The sequence below is a fragment of the Crotalus tigris genome, unplaced genomic scaffold (assembly GCF_016545835.1).
Source record: "Crotalus tigris isolate CLP2741 ecotype Arizona unplaced genomic scaffold, ASM1654583v1 scf7180000017816.2395320, whole genome shotgun sequence".
NCBI lineage: Eukaryota > Metazoa > Chordata > Lepidosauria > Squamata > Viperidae > Crotalus > Crotalus tigris.
In genome coordinates, this window is record NW_024096653.1 from 225,578 (window position 1) to 247,862 (window position 22,285).

The window sequence follows — 22,285 nt, forward strand, 5'->3', positions numbered from 1 at the left end:
AAAGCAGGGAATAATTGAGGAAATTTCACCCATGAAATGAACTGCACTTTGAGCATTTTTGTTTGTATACTTGTAGATATAAAAGCCACCAAAGGCATCCATCTTTAGATAGAATCAAAATTGTATTAATCTGTCAACTTTGTCGATGCTGGGGGGATCTGGGGAGAAAAGGAAATAATAATAATAAAAAAATCAAGATGGCAGCTGGGACTGTGCAGTTGAAGTCCTGTGCCTTTTTATGTCTGTTCTGTAAAAAAGGAAAGGCTTCAATTGCATAGTCACATAGCTTCTTTCTTCTCTCACCCTCTGCCCCAGAAGGTCCATGCTTAATATGTTCCAGTTTATTCAGATGCCAACTATGAACATCAGACTTGTTACTTAAATTCTCTTCCTAACAGACAAACAATATTTTGAATATTATGTTTCTCTTCTCTCAGAGACTTATGCTACTAGTTGATGTGTCTGAAATTGCTGTGGGTATTTTGATTCCAAGAGACATCTTGTTCCTTGAAACTAATACAAAGGAAATGAGACATTTTCCTGTCATCTTCAATGTGAGTTTTCTGATCTGATCATGGCAAATCATTCATGCTCAATGAACTAACAGGTGGCATTTTGTTATGCTGTCTACCTCTTGGATTTTCTATCACTGTTGCTATGTATTATATTTTCTTGTCCACTAATACCTGATGGAGAAAAAGACCTTTTTCCTCCCCAAAATCTATACATTTGTGTCACTATTTGTTGTCACTGCAGTAAAAATGTACTTATTCCAGTTTTTTACAAAAATCAGCTCATCACAGAAGTATCCATATCTGCAAAAACTGAGAAAGAAAATTGATGAATTCTTGAAGGTCATTTGCTCCCTCACTGACCAATTAGTTTCAGGCAGAGAAGTTCTTCCATTTTTGTACAGGTGTAGCATAAATTCCATATGGAATATCTGAGCTGGTAATTGAAAGCAAAGCTCATTGGCTTTATAAAATGAACCAAATACCTGTAGTATGATTCAGTTACCCTAACATCCAAAGCAATCTATGTAATCCACACTATAAACTAACATGAAGAGAAATCGGAAGATTTTCTCTTGGTGAATCTTCCAAACACTTCAAGGAAAAGTTTTTGTACCATTTTGAATTTCCTCTCCTGGACACTGGAGAATACTGACATGATCTATTTTACTCTACAGTTGTTGTTTTTTAAAAAATGAATGGTTTCCTTCCAATTTAAACAATTAAGTCTCGAGTTAAAAATTACATAATGAATTAATTAAAGTACCTGTATAATGAAGATTTTATTGCATATTTTACAATTACAAGGTGGGTTTCCAAACCTTTTCATTTCCTATTTCTATTCTGAAATGTTTAGATTGATGTGATGAAATTAAGCAGTTAATAATCAGACCGTTTCTTTATTACTTCAATGACTCCCATAAATTGGGCATCAGTCTGACACTGAATAAAAGTACTCCTTGACTTACAATAACTCATTCAAAGTTACAGTGGCACTGAAAACTGCCATTGTACACTTACAACTGTTGCAGCATCCCCCAATCATGCAGTTGGGCACTTAGAAACTGGCATGTATTTATGATAATTGCAGCATCCAGGGATTATGTGATTACCATTTATAACATTTCTGTCTTCCAACAAGCAAAGTCAATGGGGAAGCTGAATTTGCCTAATGACCACATGATTCACTTAACAACAGAAGTGATTCATTTAACAACCATGGCAAAAGAAGGTTGCAAAATCAGGCACCATTCACTTAATAGCCGCTTTGTTTAGCAACAGAAATTCTGGTTCCACTTGTGGTTGTAAATTGAGGACTACCTGGAATGGCAATGCTAACATGCCACATATTTATAGAAAGTTTTCAGACACCTGCATGTTTGGCTCTATCTGAAGAGATCAAATACTGTAACCTGGTGGTTTCTAAGCCATCAGTTTAATTGACCTAGAAAATTATTTAGAGGAGTCTTTGGGGAAATTCTTGAAGACTTCTAGGATGCAACTAGTTAAAGGAAAAGCTGTTGCATTTTGAATCAATTGCTATTTCTACATACTCTTCAAAGCAGCTGCCTCATATTAAATCTCAAAAAGACCCAGCAGGAGCTAGTCTATAACAACAAAGAAAACAATAAATGAAGCAATGTAGTCATTCCATATGTGCAGGAATATCGGAAAAGCTCAGGAGGACCTTCAGCCAACACAACAATATGCACAATTCAAACCCAAGAATACACTAAGGCAGAAGCTTGTCTACCCCAAAGATAAAACACCCAGACACAAACTGAGCAACATGGTATATGCAGTACAATGCAGGGAGCCATGTGCATATCTATACATTGAGGAAACAAAACAAACAATTTCATAAATGCATGGCACAGCATAGGAGAACAAACTCACCAGGACAAGATTCAGTAGTCCATCTGCATTTAAAAGACAAAGGCCACTCTTTCAAAGACAGCAAAGTCCACATTTTGGACAGAGAGGACTGCTGGCTTGAAAGAGGGGTCAAAGAGGCCATCTATGTCAAAACTGAACAGCCCTCTCTCAACAGAGGAGGACGGATATGACATCATCTATCTCTAGTCTACAACACAGTCCTTTCAACTGTTCCAAGAAGGCTTCACACTCATTTGCACCTCTCAGGTGACCCTAATGATGCAGATAAGCCTCCAGGGGCATTAATAATAAAAGAATGCAAATGAGCAGCAGTCTGCAAGGAGTATATGCTTCCATTCCCTACCATCCAGTCAGAGCTGAAGAAGCTTCTTGGATGAGAAGTGGAATGTCTTCAAAGAAAAACCAGAAAGTCCAGTTACCTTGTGAAAAAGCACCTTTGGGACAACCATGACCTGGATGACTGAGAATCTCCATAGACATTCAGCTGCCTCTTTAATGATTCTTTCATTATTATTCCCTACTCTTACATCTTAAAAACCACCAGATCTGTGTGGGTTCTTGGTAGCATGGTGTACCTGGAAGGTATAACAAGCTTCTCTATGTCACTTTAAATGCCGCTGGGCTAAAGAGAAGAAAAGGAATATGGATATATATAAGACAGAGCAGGGACAATAGAGTCTCAGAACATATTGAGGTGTTTTATAATTCTATGTTCAAAGCCATCAGTGACTTTGCTTTAAGGTTTCCATTTATTTTTAAGCACATTTCCCTTTGAGATTCTCTTCATACATCAGCCTATCCTCTTGATTTCAAAAACTGCCAATAAGAACTAACACATCATTTCATAGAACTTTTGGGGGGGTTTCCCCCTGCATAGATATCAATTTGTTAAACCACTTAAGTCTTTGATGACTTACATAACAGTTCAGCTAATGGTCCATACATTAATACAATCTCTCAGCTGCAACCATCTGCCTAACGTTGCTATGCTTTCCAATCAAGCTGGAGAAGCAAGGAGAATTTAGATGGAAACAACTCACTCCCTCCAACCAAAATAAAAGTTAAAAAAAAAAAAGATGTTAAGAAAGGCAGCCCAACAGAAGCTGCACGTAAATAATTTGTGGTGCATAAGCAGTATTAAATTCATGCTTCCATGAAAGAGTACCTACATTGCTGCTTAACAAGATGTTGATTAATATTCCCAAATCACAGGTTTTCTAAATATAAATGATTGGTGGATTGATGTTAATAATATTGATATTGTACTTTGTGGCTCAACAGAAGTAATTGTTAGAAGAATCTTGGAATCCTAGTGGACAACCACTTAAACATAAGCCAGCAGTATGCTACAGCTGCCAAAAAAGCCAATGCAGTCTGAGGCTGCATCCACAGAGGTATAGTATCAAGATCGTGTGAAGTATTAGTAATGATTTATGCTGTCTGAACAGGGGGTTGGACTAGAAAACCTCCAAGGTCCCTTCCAATTCTGTTATTCTGTAATGGTAAAGGATTTGCAAGATATAATGGGAAATGCTATATCTCAAATCAGGGGAGAAGTGAAAGAGATTTTAGCAGAAAATAATAGGATTCTGAGGCAAGATATAGTTTTGGCTTTAAAAGGATTTGCCTCTGTTCTTGAAAAGCTGAACTTTTGTGTAGAAGAGGTTGAAGATAAAGTGGAGCTGTTGGAGGGAAAATTTGAAGGCATGGAAAAAGAGATGGAAAATTCTCAAGATGAGATTCTTATGCTTCAATATAGAGAAATGGAATATGCTTTAAGAATTAGAGGTTTGAGAGAGTCTCTGCAAGGAGATCTGAGAGAGATGGTTGCAAATGACTTTGCTGTGATTCTGGACAGAGAAAAAGAGGAAATATTTAGTGAAATTGAAAAAATATTTAGAGTTAACTCTGTGGTGGCAAAGCAAAGAAATCTGCCAAGAGATGTGGTAATTTATTTTGGGAAAAGATCCCTGCGCAATGAAATTATACAAGCTTTTTATAATAAGAGGTTTCAGATTGCTTCACAAGACGTTATAATTTTAAAGAAGATCCCATCTAAAATTTTAAGATGAAGAAAGGAGTTTGCTTTTTTAGCAGATGAACTTAAAAAGAGGCGAATGTTGTTTAGATGGTACGTCCCGACTGGAATGGTGGTGAATTATCTGGGGACAGGTTATAGACTTAATACTGTTTCCAAAGCAAAAGAGTTTTACACTTCGGTCCTGGGGGCATGTATATCGCCACCTATCATGTCTAAAGCTTCGGAAGAGAAGAAGGCAGAATTGCAGTCTGAAGAGCCTATATTGATGAAAACTGGGAAATTTCAGATTGAGGGGCCTCAACAAGCTGAGATGAAGGAGCAGAGGATAACCCGTGTAACACATAAACGCAAAGAAAAGGAGCAACAGAAGAAGGAGGTTAAGGAAGCCTCACAAGTATCTGTTTCTGAGTCTGTGGGAGAAGCAAGATCCATAAACTTTTTGGAGCAACCTTTAAGGGCAGATTTCCAAGCACTTCTTTTGAGGTTTTTGGATAAGAGAGATTGATAAAGAATGTATAGATTGTTTTCAGGTCATTGATAGATTACAGTTTACTGTGGATGGAATTGGTTATTGGTAAAGAGGAGAGAAGATTATGGAGATTAAATGAAAATTTTAGATAAGAAGTTTAAGTTTAGTAATTTAAGGAGTATTCAAAAGAGTATTTTGTTTTAATGGAATAATTAACGTTTATATGTTTATTTTTGTGTTTGATGATAAAGAAAGAGGGAGAGATTAGATTTTATATAATATAAGTATGATATTATGCAGATTGAATGAAAATTTTAGATAGGTAGTTTATGTTTAGATATCTAAGGAGCATTTAAAGGAATATTTTGCTTTAAATATGAATAAGGGAATTTCAATGTTATAAGTAATGTTTATATGTGTGTTTTTGAGGGTGTTTATAAAGAATGATGGATAAATTTTAAGTAATATAAGTATGACATTAGAAAATGTTTAGAGTATTTTATAATGTGTTTAATGATTGTAATCACAATCTTTTTTGCTTTTTATATATTGGTCTTAAAGTATTTTATAATTTGTTTAATTATTGTAATTAATTGTTTATCGTTTACAAGTGTTTAAAATTTTTTCTTTTAAGTTTCAACTAAGCCTGTATTCAGCCCTGGGAAGGTTGGGGGAGGGTTGGGGTGAGTTGGGAGGGTTTGGGGAGGGGAATTTTTTTTTATGTAAAATTTTAAAAACTTTCAATAAAAAAAAAATATTGATATTGTACTTTGTGGCTCAACAGAAGTAATTGTTAGAAGAATCTTGGAGTCCTAGTGGACAACCACTTAAACATAAGCCAGCAGTATGCTACAGCTGCCAAAAAAGTCAATGCAGTCTGAGGCTGCATCCACAGAGGTATAGTATCAAGATCGTGTGAAGTATTAATAATGATTTATGCTGTCTGAACAGGGGGTTGGACTAGAAAACCTCCAAGGTCCCTTCCAATTCTGTTATTCTGTATTGTTGCTTCTGCCTAGGGAAGCTGCAACATGCTATCAACACCCAGGGAAAAATAATCATAGACAAGAACAGAACAGAATATTATTGATGTTCATGAAGTAATTTACTGTTCCACTTGTTTCTGTATGGTAATCCTCTATCTTGCCACTCATAGGAAAAGCTTCATAATTTCATTTTTTCCTTTGAGTCGCATAGAGAAAAATAATAATGTCAAGAAAACAAAAATTTGCAATGGGTCTTAAATAGGGGGGCAAGCATGGGTGTCATGCTTCAAATCTGCAGCACAAGAATTATGTTTGTAAAAGAGCTTTGTAAGGCACTGGAAATATGCAAACATCCACATTTTAAAGTGCTTACTAGCATCATTTATAAAAAGAAAATAATAAAAATAATAGGTAGTTCTATTAAAATTTGGGAGCAGAGATCTAAGGCCCCAAAACAGAAAACTGGCATATCTAATGTTTAAACTAAGTGATACATTATCTTCCAAAAAAGAGGATGTCAAAGGACATTATTCACAGTATCTAAAATTGCTCTTGCTATTATTGCTTATGACTTTTTTATTTGTCAAGCTCCTTTAGCTTTAATAGTGTTTAGTTTTTTCCATCATTTAGCTGCACCACAGGAACTGTTTCAACTGAATAGTTTTGCTATTGATTTGCAATTAAAAGCAATGAAATAGATACACTAAGAAGATGGCCACCTAAGCATTAAGCTATTCTTCTTGGGATATCAAATAAAACACAATGCCATTTATTGGTTTAATTTTATCTAATCAAGGAATTGCACACCATGAGGAAGGGATTGCAAAACAAATCAGATTTTCTAAGGCAGGGAGACAACATGATAGCAAATTCATGTAGCAATATGGAACAGAACTTCATAACTACATAGTGATTATTTTGACAAGTTCAGCTATTTAATATCATGCCTGACTGCTTCTTTATCCTTGATAATTTTCTTTTGTGAGATATGACAGACCTAAATGAATTTGAAACTTAGTGAATTAAAAACCTATGATTTATTTACTTTGACTACAAACTCTTATGTTCAAATCAAATATAAGGGGTAATGAGTTTTGCTTTAATTTAGAAGGTTGGGGTTAATTTGGCTTCAATTTTTTTTTCTTTCTCCTATTAATTTATTCTAAGAAATGAACAAATCTTGCAAGCTGTTTGCTAATTATGTAGAAATATTTGGAGGAATAACAACAAACATGCAAGAAAGACAACACTGATTGTCAGGGAATAAAGTCATGTAATAAGAAGTTAGTAAAACCATATTCTAAAATCATATTTGTTTTGGACATTGAAAGTCAATAAATTTTAAAGCCTTGAATCCCAGCTCAGCCCTGCAACTAACATTGCCCAAGATTTCTTTTTTTCAATAAAGCAAGCAGAGACTAGGCTAGAACAAACTAGTTCTATCCCTCATGTCGCACACCCCATGTTGTTGCCCCACCTTCTGTGCATTGCAACTAAAAGAACAGAATAATAGAGTTGGGAGGGTCCTTGGAGGTCTTCTAGTCCAACCCCCTGCTCAAGCAGGAGACCCTATACTATTCCAGTCAGGGTAAAAGCTAAAGGAGAGCTTAACATTATGGCTGAGTATAACTGATGATGTTGGAACTGAAGTTTTTGAAGCAGACCTGTTGAAGCAGATGTAAATCTAGTTTAACTTCATAAGAAGGGCAAGAAGAGATCACATTAGGATAAAAGCCATGAAGAAAGAATTTACCTACAGATCTTAACCGGAAGTAGATTTGGTATTTTGCCTAGCAGATCCATCACAGCAAGCTGAGATCTGGCAGGAATGTAGCCTATTTATTATTGTTGGAAGGAAGGAAAGATGAATGGAAGGAAGAGTTACTTTAAAGATATATGAAGTTGTTGGAGTTCTTGATTTTTTTTTTCTTGTTTATTTTCATGGTAACAATGTCCTGTGTTCTCAGTGTAGTGAAAAGTTTCAGTGGAAGTGGCACCTCAGACATTCATTTCAGAAAGTGCTAGGAAGGACAAGCAGGCCCTTCAGAGTAACCATGCAGAACATTTTATCAAGGTTGATTTATGATGTTTCTGATAGTCAGTTCTGCCCAAATACCATTCAACAGTTAGCTAACAGCAGAAACTTCAAGAATTCAGCACAATTAGATCAAAATTTTAGTGCAAGCTTTTGATTCGAATCTACACAAGACATCACCTACTACACTGTGCATAGTCCTTCTGTGGCTGACGTTGGAGAGTTTTCCTGCCTTTCTGGATTTTCACACACATACACAAATCTCCCTGACCACACAACAGTCAAGTGGGGGAAATTCCATCTTCCCTACTTCTTTATCAACAGTTATTTACAGTTGAGTAGCATCCACAGAGGCCTGTTGTGGTATCAGGATTGAATTCGGCATGTGTGCAATGTCAACATATGCACAAAAGGAGCTTTGATTGCAGTGTATGGTTGTCATCTTGTCCATTTGGTCTACTCTGCAGACATTGTTAGTCCAAACCTGATTTTTTTTTTGTTCATCCTATTTGGGAGGAGGGGCAGTTTTCTGTCTCTTTCTCTCATCAAGCATACAGCTGTCTACTTCCCTGCAGAATCAAAACTGTCAACAGGAACTGGAATTAGAATGTGAGGCCAGACATGTAATTTCTGCTTCTGAGAATACTATTATGGAGACAGGCAAAGGGACATAGATGCCATCTGCTGTCTTGCAATGAATCTGGTAATCCAAGCTGTCCCTTCTACCCTGATAGACTTGTTTCTTCTTGAATTCCTCTTCCCTGTCACCTGATATGGCAGCTGGTGGAACCAAAGGATGATCCAGGATGGGAGTGGGGGCAGCAGTAGTAACTTGGCTGTATTTGGTGGAATCTGCAGGAAAAAGGGAAGTGTTCTGATCTGTGTAAATACTACCATGTCTCCCTGAAAATAAGACCCAGTTTTATTTTTTTTCTCCAAAAGAGGGACCAGGTCTTATTTTCAGGGGATGTCTTACCTGCTTACCTTAGGACCACCATACCACAGGCCTCCCATGACTGAACATCTGCCTCACCTCACTGGCCCACTTCTTCTGCGGCCACTCATCGCCACTCCTGCGTGTCATCCCTGGCCTTAGGACCAGGGACTTTGCCAACAGAGGCCTTCCAGAAAGGCCTCTGCAGCTGAGAAACAAGCTCTGGATCAATGTGCATGGTGCCCCCCCCCAGCCTCTGTTTCACTATCAGAGGCCTTTCCCGAAAGGCAAAACGGAGGTTGGGGGGGCACCGCACTCATCAATCTGGAGCTCATTTCTTGGCTGCAGAAACCTTTTTGGAAGGTCTCTGATGGCAAAATGGAGGCCGGGGTGACGCACACAAGCGGCAGCAAGCTGCTGCAGAAGAAGTAGGCCAGTAAGGCGAGGCAGGTGCCAGGGTGTGGGAGGCCTGGATACAACTGTCCTAAGGTAAGTGGGTATGGGGTGCGTGGGGCAGCTCCACCTCCCCTTCCCCGCCCTAGCTTGATTTTTACCCATGTGCCTCACCCTATCTCATGCAATCAGGTGCAATGGAATAGGTGGAGTCTTAAGTAGGGCTTATATTTGGGGTAGGGCTTATATTGGGCACACGTGTAAAAAATCAAGCTAGGGCTTATTTTCAGGGTAGGTCTTATTTTTGGGGAGATGGGTAGAGATCATCTGATGAACTTAGCATCTGCCCTATGGAAGGGCAACAGCTTCTTGACTTACAGAATCAAAGAAATATATGGTGGGAGGGAGTTTCTTTTAAGATGCTATCAATGATTTCAGTAGCACTTATCTTTAATCGCTCAACCACTCGTGGCCTTTACATGTGAGGACTAAAAATCAATTTATATTATCTCATGTATAAAGGATAAAGCCTAGGATGAGAATCATGTATATCATGCTTCTCATCGTAGGCTGCATTAACAGAAGGATAGAATGAAGATCATGTGAAGTGTTTGTACCACTTTACAAAGCCTCGGTAAGACCACACTTGGAATATTGCATCCAGTTTTGGTCATCACAATATAAAAATAATGTTGAGATTCTGGAAAGAGTCCAGAGAAGAGCAGCAAAAATTATTAGGGGGCTGGAGGCTAAAACATATGAAGAATGGTTGCAGGAATTTGGTGTCTAATCTAGTGAAAACAAGGGCTAGTGGTGACATTATAGCAGTCTTCCAAAATTTGGGAGACTGCCATAAAGACGGGGTCAACCTATTCTTCAAAGGACCAGGACAAGAAGCAATGGGTGGAAACTAATCAAGGAGAGAACCAACCTAGAATTAAGGAGAAATTTCCTGATAGTGAGAACAATTAACTAGTGGAATATGTGGAAATAATCTGCTTTCTTAATAAAATGCTTCTGTGTCCCAGAGCTAGAGATAGCTATAGAAGTTCTCTCTCCCTCCCTCCCTCCCCACCACCTCTCGTTTCTGCTTTTGTGGTTTGGTATGGTTTCTTCCAATCAAGGTGTACAGGATATGTGTTATCTATTATCTTACTTGTTGAAGTAAAAACATTTTCCCAAAAAATAAATGATACCAGCAGTAAGTACCAAGCATCTACACCAAGGCAGGGAAACAAGTAGAAAAGACCACTATCTGTTTCCTCTTCTGTTGATGAAGAGCTGTAGGTGTACAGTTTAAAATAAAAAAATAGAAAAATGTTGATTAATAAATCTGGAATCTATGAACATGCACTATATCTCTCTTCTAAATAGATTGCACAATATCACATTGCATCCAGAATTCTAATAAATGGTAATGTTGTAAAAATATTTGGGTTGGACGTTAGTTGGTTTGGAAACATTGGTTTGGAAACATGTTCAATTCGTGTTTAACAAGGACTAAAAATCTGCATCAATTGAACAGCATCCATAAAAAAATAATTATTCTTGTGCTATAAGAATTTCACTTTAGCCAATTGTTGCTTCTTATAACAAGCCTATGCCATAGGGTGACTTTAAAGATATGCTTTAGATAGTGCTGTAATGGAGAAATGGATTACAATAACTCTGCCTTTTTCTGTTCTACCTGCATTGTGGAAACAAAAAAGCTTATGAAACTTCTGGGGGGCCCAAACATAGAATTTTATTTGGTGGGTTACAAGTTACATCCAGGTTTTGGCAGTCTGCATGACATCTATTTCATGAAAAGGAATGAAAAGAGATGAAAATTACATCTATCAATCTTAGGCCCATTACCCCACTAACAAGAGAAGCCTCTTGCCCTGCCAACTGTTCTGAATGAATCTTCATTCCCTCAAATTCTTCTAAGCAGATATTGAATTTATTTCCTACATATATTGCATTATTTAAAAAAATATAAAGTGTGTAAACTGAGGCCATATTTCCACATTCATCTATCATAACAACCAATTTATTTTCTTTTACTTATTTCTGGAATGCAAAGAGACGCTCTGATGCATATTTCTCAGAGATTATTATTATTTTACTATTCAAGTCTATCAGACTTCATAAATCTTGTCTTTCCAGAATACAATAGTATTTTCATTTTAGTCTGACCCTTCTGGAGAAGAACAGAAGACAAATGCCGAAGCCTGACCTATAGCTACTATTCACTACTTTTGAAAGAGCCTTCAGCCCATCAGCATTTTGGATGAGGGTTTTTATTTGAACCCATCATTACTTATTTCAGTATAGATCAATTTGATCCTCCATCCCACGAAAAATTGGGGTACTGCATGAACATATCCATGTAGTACTCTTAGCAACAGTAATTAATACAATTAAATAGTGCTTTGAGTTTTATTAAACTGCAGCTCCCAGCATCCTCTCCACTGGCCACTATAGCAGGGGCTGGTGGAAATTATAGTTCTACAAATGTGGAAGACTATGGGCTTCTAACTAGTGAAAAGGAAAATTACTGTGTAAGAATGCTGCAGGTGTTTATTTTTATAGGTCAGTGTTATGATTATTGTAATCCAGTTTGACTCTCTACCTACATATTTAGTAAAGGCATAAAGACCTTCATTTGAAGGCCTCTGTGAAAATGCTCCCTTATGAACATCTAATGTAAACATATTATTTAGAAATTAGATGATCTCTAAGGTTTCTTCCAGTCCTATGATTCTATGGTGTTTAGATCAAGCATCCTTTTGGTAACTCAGTAAGATAAGTAAAGGGATATGCAGATACATGAGTATCACTGTAATTAAAATTTGATGGAAAGCCTTCACCTTACCAGAACAAAGAGTTATGGTGGGCTCAAAATATCTCAGTCAGCTATCCCACTTTGCTAAAAGTGGTTTGCATGTTATGCTTATGCCAGAAGTTACTGTGACCTAGCAAAGTAAGATAATCCTTCTATTTTGAGAAACAGAAGGAACCACTTCACAAGTCTGGTTCCCTTGCAAGGGGTGTTTCAGTTAAAGTCTTGACAAAGCAAAATATCCTTTCAAAGATCTGCACAAGCCTAATAAGCAATCAATAACAGTCATTGCTTGTTATTTTGCAGAAGAGCAAAGATGCAATAAATTACCAGTGAACTTTAAACTTTTTAAAGAGACATTGTTCTGTTTCTTGCGAACTAGGCAGAATAACAAAGAGGTACTTCTTTATTTAGCTTCAACAGAACAGCAAACAAAATGGCTCCTCCCCCTTTTATACCTTTTGCAAGGGACAGCATCAGCCAATGAATGCAACGTATTTTCCCGCCCCCACGCATGCTCAGTAAGCCGGAGACAGCCTGTCTGGCCCAGGCAGCCCATGTGGTCTGCCCGGGTCTCAATGCAGCTCCCTGCACCTGCTCTGTCAATCAGAGCCCAGGACATAACACCCCTCCCCTCTTGGTTCAGGAACAGATACTTAATATTTTACAATACTACATACCGCCTCACAATGTTATATTAACAATCAATAATACACAACATTATAGGTCTTCCAATTGTCCAAATAATAATGTCAATCAAAGTCAAGGAATACACACCCTTTTTTCCATACATCACATCATAGCACAAAATAAACCAGTTCCCAAAAAGACATACACAAGCATTTCACTTGCAATAAAATACAAAAGCATTTTATGATTGCAAAGACAGAAACCTCACATAGTCCTTTAAGAACTTCGGTGGGCCTTTGGCCTGCTCTGATCGTCTCGGAGCTGCTGCAAGCGCCTGATCTGCAGGCTCGCCTGCCAGGCTCGGCAGACTGGGACTTTGTGACCCGTTTGATATGGGTGAAACCAGATCGTGAAGGCTGGCCTGTTCCAGTAGGCCCAAACCAGAGTTCCTTGATGGGGTGGAATTCGCTGGATTGGCGTAAGAAGCCAGCTGGGAGCACTGTCCCGTTGGTGCAAGACCTGAGGTAGATGTGGCGTGAAAAGCCGATTGAGCGCAATGGCCCATTGGCACATTGCCCACAGACGGAGCAGCGTGAACATCCAGTTGAGTGCAATGTTCCATGGACACTGTGCCAGAGTCAGGAGCCACCTTGTTGGCAAAACCCCCGTTTGGTGAATGCAATGCCCCACTTTCGCTGAGAGACTGAGATCCACGATCGCAATCGTGGTTCTCCTCCCCCCCCCCCGAGAGCAGAGTCAAGAGTGGAAGGGTGGCTAGGTAACCGCCAACGCAGCTGGTCAATGTGCCTTCACAGCACACGACCATCTTCCAAGGCCACTTCGTATGACAGTGGCCCAGTAACTTTGCAGACCACCACTACCACCCAAAGTTTTCCAGGTCCATAGTTCCGCGCCCAAACCGGATCACCCACTTGCAAATGCCTTGGTGCCTGCGGCTGTGATACCTGTGAAGCCACCTGGTCTGGGTGTAATCTATTTAACTTGGTGATAAGGCGGCGACCCCATTGGAGCTCAGCTGGGCTCTTGCCCGTAGATGTGCATGGAGTAGTACGATGGCAGAGGAGGAAATCTGCCAACCTGTGATGTCAATTCCTATGGGTGAGCCGTTTCAAGTCCTCTTTTGTGATGCGCACCATGCACTCAGCTTGGTCACTTGAGGCCAGATGAAAAGGTGCCGAAGTAGCATGCCTAATCATATTCGCCCTCAGAAAGGACTGGAACTCCAAGGAGGTCCGTTGTCGGAGGCGAGGAAATCTGAGAGCCCGTGAGAGGCAAAAATCCCCCTCAACACCTGGATGGTCCTGGCAGTAGTCATAATGGACACTGGAACAACCTACAGCCATTTGGAGTGACTGTTCACAACAATGAGGAAGAATTGTCCCTGAAAGGGGCCAGCATAGTTGATATGAACCCTCGACCAAGGAGCATGTGTGACCTCCCATCTATGAAAGGGAGCTTGTGGCATTTCGGGCCAGGACTGCTGACAAATGTGGCATCCTTGTACCTGGGTCTCGATCTCTTTATCAAGCCCAGGTCACCAGAGGTAGCTGCATGCAAGCACCTTTATCCAGACTATTTCTGCATGTCCCTCATGCAAGGAAGCCAAGACCTTAGTCCTCAGTGAGTTCGGGATTACTACCTTGCTGCCCCACAGGACACAACCTTTAAAGGTGGATAACTCATGCTTCCTTTTCCAGAAACTCTAGAAGTTAGTGCCAGGACACGTGTCAGGCCATCCTGACAACACCCAGTTCAACACATGTGTTAACGTGTTGTCTGTAGCTGTTTCTGCCGCTACATCCCCTGCATTGAGGGAGGAGTCAGGCAAATCCTGGATAGCCAGGATTGGCCAGAGCAGGATCCGACTCTAATAGCTGTAGAGGCAACCTACTAAGGCCTTCAGCATGGCCCATTTCTTTACCCGATTTGTGAACCAGGCAGTAGTCATAAGTAGAAAGAAATATTGGCCATCTCAACATTATAGGAGAGATGATTTGGGATGTTTGTTTGTTCATTGTGAACAACCCCAGAAGTGGCTTGTGGTCAGTGAAGACATGAAATGGCGGCCATACAAAAAGTTGTGAAACTTCTTAATGCCAGCCACGATAGCCAAAGCTACTCTATCTATGTGTGCATAATTGCACTCAGCAGAAGACAGAGTGCTGGAATAATAGGCTACAGGGACTTGTGTCCCATCAGCTCTGAGGTGGCTTAAGATAGCCCCAATCCCGTAAGGGGATGCTTCGCAAGCTATGCTAACTGGTAACTGCTCATTGAAATGAGCCAAAACAGCATTAGAAGATAACAATGCTTTGACCTCAGTAAAACTCCTTTTGTGGACCTTTGTCCACTTACATGGAGCCTGTTTGTCCAAGAGCCGGTGTAACAGCCACTGTGGCCTTGGGGAGAAATGAATGGTAAAAATTTAGAAGTCCAAGAAAGGCTTGAAGCTCGCTCTTTGACTTGGGACTTGGGGCCTGCTCAATCGCTTTGAGCTTAGATTCAGCAGGATGGATGCCTTCGGCATCTATATGAAACTCTAGGAATTCTGTGGAGGTTAGTCCAATTTTGCACTTCTCCTATTTGAGCTTCAGTCCCGCTTTGCAAAAACGCCACAAAACGGCCCGAAACTTGTCAGACAGGTTTTCGACTGATTCCCCAGCGATGAGGACATCATCGAACTATGGGCATACTCCCAGAATGTTATGGAGCATTTGCTCCATCACGTTTTGGAAGATGCCAGGGGCTACATTTACCCTGAACTGTAGCCTTCAGACCTTAAAGGCACCCTGGTAGGTCACAATCGTTTGGGCCTCTGCCGTGGCATCATCCACTGGCAGCTGCTGAGAGGCCTGCCTCAAATCTAACTTGGTGAAAATGCGGCCTCCCTGTAGAGACGCCAGGATGTGGCTCACTACAGGCACCGGATAAGAGTGCTGCTGTAACGCTTTGTTTTGCGTGCATTTATAATCAGCACAAATGCAGACTTCTCCATTGGCTTAAGTGGCATGACAAAGGGTGATTCCCATGGACTACTATCCACAGGTTCCAAAATGCCTTGCTGTAACAGCTTGTCCAGCTCAGCATTGATCTTTTGCTTAAGTGCAAAGGGCATCCTATGATGCTTAATCCTGATCAGTGCAATGGAAGGTTCTAACCATAAGGCAATAGGAGGTCGTTTGTAGGCCCCTAACTTAGGGCTGAACACATCAGCAAACTCCTTACATACCTCTGCAAGGCTTGCCGATTACAGACTGTGTAACCCAGTCACCTGAATTCCAAGCGCATCAAACCAATCAACTCCAATTAGACTCGTGCGGTCACCTTTAACCACAACAATATCCAAAAACCTCTCAAAGCTCCTACACTGCACTCCAAGTGTGGCTTTCCCCTTCACGCTGACTCGGGAATTTTGAAAATCGGTCAAAATAAGATTTGACAGCCTGAGCTTAACTCTTTGGCCGCTTCTACAGCAGATCTGCTTGAGGGTTTTCTGGGAAATGATTGACATAGCTGGACCCATGTCCAGCTCCCCTCTCTAAGGGGACCCCTACAATTTGACTTCAAGCCGAAGCTTTTTCTTCAATGGGCAGTGGGCACCTGTTTTCAATACCCTCCTTCTGGTCATGCAAAAACTCACCCTGTTCTGACTGGGGACCCCGTTACCTTTCCGAGACAATTCTTCTGATGGATGGTCTTTCTTGTGACCCAAACAGACAGTGGCTATGTGGCCTTACCGGCCACACGCCCGGCAAGTAGCAGAACGAAAATGACAGTTGGTATGTTTGTGGCAGCCTCCACACCCGAAACATCGAGAGAAGGAAACTGCCTTGTCAAGGCTTTTGTTGGCTTGCCTTTGGGGCCTTCTTTCTGCCGGCTGTTGCAAACGATCAACCTTGTTTTCAGATTCTGGTTCTTCAATACTTCAGTGACCTCTTGATGGACAGAGTCTAAATATTGAGGGTTCCTTGAGAGCGGCAGGGCCTTAACAGCTCCACCTGCTGTTTCTTCGGCTGTTTTCTCCCTCAGTGCATCTTGGAAGGAAACAGTTTCTTTGGCAAAAATCTTTTGCTGCAGTTTTTGGCTCCTCAGACTGCAAACTAGCCTGTCTTGTAGCCGTTCTTCCAAGTCTTTAAACTCACAAGGCCTTGCAGCTTGATGCAGAGCAGCAATGAAGTCCGCGGCCGACTCTCCTGGCCGCTGGTCCCGCTGTTCAAAAGCATGTCCCCATGCTATGACCGACAGCTTTGGTTCGAAATGTTCTTTTAGCATTTTTTTAAGCTCCGTGTAAGCAATGGATTCCAAGGGTGCCAGAGCAACCAAATTTTCAGCAATGTCAAAAGTCTCTTGACCACAAACACACAGCAGCATCGCAGCCTTAAGCCCGTCCTCACGAACTTGGTTGACTCTGAAGTAATTTTCCACCCTGGCAACGTAGGAGCTCCAGCGTTCCGGATGCATGACATCAAACTCAGACAAACGCCCAATCTTTGCCATGATGATTCTTGGCGGCCTCTTTCAATGCCTCATGCTGCGCAGGCTTCCGAAGGGGTTCCAGGGTGGTCCTAGCCATACTCTCCTCCAGCGTCTTCGTACTGGCAAGCAGAGTGGAAGGAAGTTGGAACGCCGAACTTCTAAGCACTTGCAGGCTTTCCATATGAAGTCAGCCTTTGAATCTTCTGCAACACAATCCCATCTTCGTCGCCAATGTTCTGTTTCTCACGTTGGTAGGCATTGAACGAGGCAAAGTAACAAACAGGTACTTCTTTATTTAGCTTCAACAGAACAGCAAACAAAATGGCTCTTCCCGCTTTTATACCTTTTGCAAGGGATAGCGTCAGCCAATGAATGCAACGTATTTTCCCACCCCCGCGCATGCTCAGTAAGCCGGAGACAGCCTGTCTGGCCCGGGCAGCCCACGTGGTCTGCCTGGGTTTCAGTGCAACTCCCTGCACCTGCTCTGTCAATCAGAGCCCAGGACATAACAGACATCATCTTGCAAACTTTTAAACCTTTTTTTCTGCTGTGGGAATAAAAAAAGGATTTGCAAGTTGTGGGGAACATACTTGTTGCTACCATATAGTCTTTGGTTAAGGAACTTGTTATACTTACTAACTTTGATAGATAAAACATTGAGTGTGCAATGAATCATTTTTTCTGATAGAAATGGAGTTTGTAAAAATATAATACATATTCAAGGTTATGAGGCAGAAAGTCCTCCAGGGAACTCATTGATCATAAACTAAGCTGCTTCTTGAAAGACATAGAAAGAAACTATAGAACTAATAATGTTCTTGTTTCTGAAATAAATGTAAGAGAGCAGAAAAGTAGGAAGAGTGCAAACAGTGGAATGGAAGTGAGGTCAACAGATTTCTGCTGACTACAGTGCTTTTTGATAAATTTATCACTCAAGTAAATGGGAATTTTTATTTTGGTAATATATTGTATCTTAAAAATGAACTCAGTATTTATTGATTTTAAAGACAACACTTGCAAGTATGAAAGTAATAGCTTTTTGATTGATTCAGTCAGCACAAGTTAAGTTTGGTGAATAAAAATGAAATTAATCAGTTAGGACTGATTTAGAACCACTTTTACACTATGGATTTCCATTGTGTCATTGTTCTCTTGTTAAAGATGGGTTAAAGTATTTGCACAGAAAGAAAGGATTAAATGATTGGAAGTCAAAGGTGAAAAAGTGAAGAATTTCTTCAAGTAATGAGTCCTGCCTGAAGTTAAACCAATCTAATCTCAACATTGGCTTAAAGAGACACCCAAAACTTCCATCAGTTTTCCATCGGAAGAGGTAATTAGGTTATATATATTTTCAAAAATTGTCACAGGATTTGTCAAATGATACAACTCACTGGTCTGTAATAAAGATGTAATTGTTTGACACAGTTATTGAAGACAATCTGCAGTCCACTTTAGCATATAATCTCCAACTAGGATTTAAAACCAAGATCTGAAATCTTTAGACCATTAATATGTTCCATCTTCATCTCCTTCTGGCACTGCATCATGGCAAGCTATTGTAAGGAATAAAATTGATAGCATATTATGTATTCTTACTTAGAAGGGCTGTTGATTCTGATGGGATTTGTTTACCCAAATAAAACTCCTTAATTAACAGTGAGCCTCCCTTCAAAGAAAGATTCCATTTCATATTTTCAGCACAATTTGATTTGATCCTCTTACTTTAAAGACAAACTGATTGCTTCACCTTTAAATGTAATTATTTAACTACAGAAACATTTGCACACCACATACATTAAAGTCTGTATTGTTTACAGGTCTAGGACAACTCACATAGCCAATTCACCGTGGGACAAGGATGCCAAAGGAGGGACAAAATGAAATGTGAATGACAACATTTTTTTTTAAATAATTAGATTGAATTGTTGAATTGTTCTGTGGCAAGTTGTCTTGTGGTTAATTGCCATGGCATGTTGTCCCATGTGAGTTGTCTCATTCTGTAGTTTACAGGTATACATCTATTTTGCTACTACAATATCAACTTTTAACGCTGCAAAGTCCTCCATCATTAAGCCATGACAGATTAAACATTGCCCACTAATAAATGCAAAATGTTACTGAATTTTCACTGGTATCTGAATTTAGTTTGCCTAAAATATTTAGCCACATCTATCTGTTTTACATATTTTTAGCTGAGAAAGGCATTCATATCTGCCACCATGCAAACATGAATTCAAATGTGGGGAGATTCAAAATCAACAAAATAAAACATATGTGTATCCAATGCATAATTAAGTTATGAAATTCACAAGTACCAGCTAAAAGGAATCACCAATTTTGATGGTTTTAAAATAGAATTCATGGAGGATGGGGCTCTCAGTTATTACAAGGTTTGAGGTCTGTATGTTATCTCCTGAATGAAAGAAGCATCACTGAATGCCATTGCTTGACAGAAAAAGTTGAAAAGGTTTATTAAGAATGGGTAATAAAATAAAATGCTTCAGAAATGTCAGTAGCATAGCATTTACATATTGTTGCAAAGAAAATCCTGCATAGTGACCATCTTTATCCATTATCCACTTGTCTGCTTGTAAAATCTCAGGATGCAACTGATTGAAACAAAACGCTTGAAACAAATGTCTGATTACAATTATCCCTGATCCAGTAGGACACTACAGTATATTAACTGCTGATGAACTCTTATATTAATTGTTAATTAACTGCAGAAAGTAAATGATAGTCCTGTATAGCACACTGTCAATGATAACTTTATTCAAAATGGATAAGGAAGATATTTTCAATATGTTTTGAACCACATCACTCCAGTTGTTGTGACAGAGTTAAAAAAAATGGTTCCAATCTCATCCATTATCCTTCCAAAATTGATGCTTTCCCTGATATCGTAGCCCACTTTTCTAGAATAAAAATACAATGTTATTGTTACAGAATAATAAAAAAGAGAAAAAAACAGTTAAAGCAAGACTAGATTCAGTAACAGATGTTGGGGAAGTTTCAGTGGGTTAACAACTGGCAAGTCAAGAGGATGTCTTAGAAAAGGATGTTTTACTGGATCCAAGAAAGACACTGGCTGAGGTTTTAAAATTTAAAAGACAAATACAAATGACAAACCCAAAGACAACTTTCTTTCCTGTTGGATTTACAAAAGAGGCTTATTACCTTGAAAAAGACAAATCCAGTAATCGAATGAACTAAAGATTAAGACTGTTAGAAATAAAGAAGGGATATAAAGTTGATCTATTTGATCAAGTTTAAAACAAAATATGTTGTTACTTTTGGCAACCCTTTATGAAATTTCTGCTGACTCCAGAACAAAAAGATGATATTTTATAGAGATGAGATATGGGATGAAGATATAGTTGTTTGTAATCTTACAAACAATTTTAAATATTGTTTGTTTGTATTTATGATAAAGGTTGGAAATCATTACTATTCCTTTTTTATTTATATTATATTCTTACTTTTCTCTTTCTTCTGTCTTTCATCTTCTTTTTCCATCTATTTTTTATTCCTTTTCATTCTCGTCCCTTTTTAGTTCACTTCTTAGTTTATATTAGATTTTCCTATTATAGTTATTTTTAAATATATATAATATAATATAAATATGAAGCTGGGAAACTTTCTTGAAGAAAGAAATTATGAGGAATAAGACAACTGAACTGGAATTTTGCCTTTAGTGTTGAAGTATTTATCAAATTACAGCTTCAGACAAGATTGACATTTTTTTCTTATCAGTAAATCATTTTTTCTCATCTGCATTTAGCAGAACTCTATAAATACCTGAACTACATTTTTATGACAGCTCTACATGAAGCTTTCTATGTTTATGTAAGTTTTTAACTGACTTCTAGGACCTCTCCATGAAATCAAATCTGAGTCACCATTTTGTTTAACCTATTTAATGTGACCTGGATTGCTTTCTCCTTCAAATGCTTCTTAACTTCCTCCATGACTCACAGAGGTTAATGTCACTAAAATGCTATCAAGATGAAAAATGTGTTATTTTTTCTGACACATAACTAATAACGCTAAATGTGTTATTGTTGTTGTCAGCAATTAAAATAAATAATGGCCATTCCAAATTTTGCTTAGCTCAAGAAAAGCTTGCATAATGATGGCTCACAACTGTACTGCTGCAGACACTGTAGGATTTCCAAGTTTGTACAATGACACTCTTCACATTAAAAGCTGAATGGCCAGAGGCTGAATAGCATGCCAGCAGAGATGATTCTTTGCCTTCTGAGCTGGAAAACTGCATTTGCTGTTTCAATATATCTTTCCTTTTTATTTAAATTGAATTATAGAACAGGAAAAAAAACACAACAAAGCGTGTTTTCCTGCACCAACTCAGAAAGCTCAGACTGCCCAAAGAGCTGCTGATACAGTTCTACAAAAGAATTATTGAGTCTGCCATTTGCACCTCTATAACTGTCTGGTTTGGATCTGCAACCAAACAAGAGAGATGCAGACTTCAACAAATAGTTAGAACTGCAGAAAAAAACAACGGTTACCAGCCTGCTTTCCACTGAGGACCTGTATACTGCACGAACCAAAAAGAGGGCTGTGAAAGTATCTACAGACCCCTCACATTGTGGATATAAATTGTTTCAACTTCTTCTCTCAAGACGACATTATAGGGCAGTGATGGCGAACATTTTAGAGACCGAGTGCCCAAACTGCAACCCAAAACCCACTTATGTATCATAGGGTGCCGGGTGGGCATGGCCCATTGGGTGGGCATGCGTGACCCATTGGGTGGGCGTGGCCCATTGGGTGGGCGTGGCTGAGGTGGTAACATCAGACTGGGTGTGACTAAAAAGTTCAATCAATCAATTCCAACTTTGCGAGATCTTTTTTTTTCCTGCGAGAAGTTGAAATTGATTGATTGACCCCCGTTTTTTTTGGGGGGGGGTTGCACATGGCAGCGGAGGCCTAAAGCTAAAAGGTTTTATAAAACCCAGCTAAATGCCTAGGACTGGGGCAACGGCACACGTGCCCATAGAGAGGGTTCTGCTTGCCACCTGTGGCACACGTGCCATGGGTTCATCAC